The 2,626-nt window shown below is 44.0% G+C and overlaps 1 pseudogene; it reads left to right on the top strand.

Annotated features, from left to right (window-relative positions):
* The first annotated feature begins 1,624 nt into the window (after positions 1 to 1,624).
* Positions 1,625 to 2,369, top strand: LOC120519171 (annotated as a pseudogene).
* Positions 2,370 to 2,626: the final 257 nt, after the last annotated feature.

Here is a 2,626-nt window from a genome sequence, read left to right on the forward strand (position 1 = left end):
GCTTGTCTTCTGAAGGCATCTCAGAGTGAGGTGAGGTTGATTGTCCTAAGCAGGCTGGTCTGAGTGTGTGACTGTGGTCTGCGCTGGACATGCCCAGTCGGTGACCATCACAGGCTTCAGCACCCTGCCACCCTGAAGTGAGGTGAGTGGATTTAGAGAGTGACTGAATGAAGGACTGATTGTCTGCTGATCCATCTATCCATGAGCCCATTCAAGTGTCTGCCAGTCCATCGCAGGGCACACACTCACCTTGTCACACGGGTCAATTTAAAGCCACCAGTTCTCCCAATGCTTGTTTTCAGGATGTAGTAAAAAAACTGGAGTTGCTGAGGAGAACTTCACAAAAAAACATTCAAACTCAGCAAAGACAGAGACCAAGCTGTATCAAGAAAACAGGGTACCCCTAGTGAATGGGACCCTCAGTCAGAAGGATGACCACCCAGGGATCTGACTGCAGAAAGATGCTAGAAACGGGAAGGTGCTCACTTTGACAGGCTGGAAGGTGTAATGCTGACGTCTACCAGGCCGTTTAAAGAAGATGAAATTAGGCCTCCTAAATGACACCAAGCAGTCGTGCCAAATTAATGGGAAGCCATGGAGCATCTAAGGGTGGGCTTAATGATAAGAGCTTCAGTTTAATAAAGGACTCTAAAAACCGGAGAGAAACTGAATGAATTTCAAGGGATGAGACCTAAAGGAACCCCAGAAGCCCACTTTGGCCTCATGTTTATTCATTAATGAAGATTCTTATCCATCAAGCTGATCCGATTATCTTATAAAACAAACAAGCTGAGCTCTAATTAGTGTTACTGTCCGGGACCAGCAATGTTTGGGCAGAAGACGCCTATCGATATAAAATGTCATCTTCATTAACTTGAGCTCTGACATGAATGGATGAAAGTGGTCATTTAATTGGAACTGCAACCCAAAGTGTCTCAGCGGCTAACTGAATTCAGGCTGCACTTTCCGAAAGCCCAATTCATTTGTTTCCCAATGAAGCGACAGAAGTTCATAAATTAAAACATAACGGCTGCATTTCTGTAAATCTTGGAGTTAAACAACAGATTTGACAAATGCCACGCAGCTCGTTCCACGTTTGTCAAAGTCAAGATGGCCCGCTCGCTGCAATCGTCACCAAAGTCGGAAATTTTCAGAAGTCTCCTGCTAGGCCTCTTCTTTATTTTGTGGACAAATCTCTACCTGCTCGGTGGTCTTACATAGCATAGGTGGGCTGCGATGTCTCGGGGAGCTCTCTGAAAAATATTGTGCTATATTTGATTGAAAATTTGAAATTAAAATGTGGCAGAATTTCATCAGGCACTAATGCTGCTTTGATTTCAGGTTCTGTCATTCCAGCGCCAGAGGAGACCACCATCCACAGGGTCAGGACAAACACAGTCACTAAGGCAGACCTTAGGACGGGTCCCAGGATGGGCTGTGACACCACCTCCGGTACACCCCTGGACGTCCCACCTCTACCACCCTGGGAGCTTGTTAAGCAGCAAATGCACCTGAAGACCGTGCCCACCCGGACCACAACGAGACATGAGGCGCCCACTCCTTTGCCTCTTATAATCCTCATTTTGAGTGCAGTGCGTAATGTCTGACTTGTGTTTCTGAGTGGATGAAGAGTAACTTTCTCAAGCTGAATAAAGAGAAAACTGAAATTGTAGTGATTGGCAATAATGGAGACAATGAGGTTATCAGAAATAAACTTGATGCACTAGGATTAAAAGTCAAGACGGAGGTAAAAAATTTAGGGGTGATTGTTGACTGTAATCTGAATTTTAAATCGCATATTCATCAGATCATTAGGACAGCATTTTTTCACTTAAGAAACATAACTAAAGTTAGACCTCTTATATCATTGAAAGATGCGGAGAAATTAGTTCACGCTTTTGTATTCAGTCAACTAGATTACCGTAACGCACTCCTCTCAGGACCACCTAAAAAAGACATCAATCAGTTACAACGAGTGCAGAATGGAGCTGCTAGAATCTTAACTAGGAAAAGAAAATCCGAGCACATCACGCCAGTCTTAGCGTCACTACACTGGTTACCTGTGTCATTCAGAATTGACTTTAAAATCCTGCTTATGGTTTATAAAGCCTTAAATAATCTGCTCCATCTTATATATCGGAATGTCTGACACCTTATATTCCAAATCGTAGCCTTAGATCCTCAAATGAGTGTCTCCTTATAATTCCAAGAACAAAACTTAAAAGAAGTGGTGAGGCGGCCAGGCGGCCTTCTGCTGTTATGCACCTCAAATCTGGAATAGCCTGCCAATAGGAATTCACCAGGCTGATACAGTAGAGCACTTTAAAACACTGCTGAGAACACATTACTGTAACGTGGCCTTCTCATAACTTCACTTTAACTTAATCCTGATACTCTGTATGTTCAATTCATCATCATAACTATTCATGGTGGCTCTAAAATCCGTACGGACCCCCACTCTCTCTTCTCTTGTTTTCTGTGCTGGTGACCTGCACCACCACCACCTGATCAAAGCACCGTGATGTCCCCCCCATTGATGGATTAAAGGCCAGAAGTCCACGTGACCGTCATCATCAAGTCCTTCAGTGAGAACCCTGAATACCCTGAGGACTGATTGATGTCATTT

Source organism: Polypterus senegalus, chromosome 18 (genome assembly GCF_016835505.1).
Source record: "Polypterus senegalus isolate Bchr_013 chromosome 18, ASM1683550v1, whole genome shotgun sequence".
NCBI classification, from domain to species: Eukaryota; Metazoa; Chordata; class Cladistia; order Polypteriformes; family Polypteridae; genus Polypterus; species Polypterus senegalus.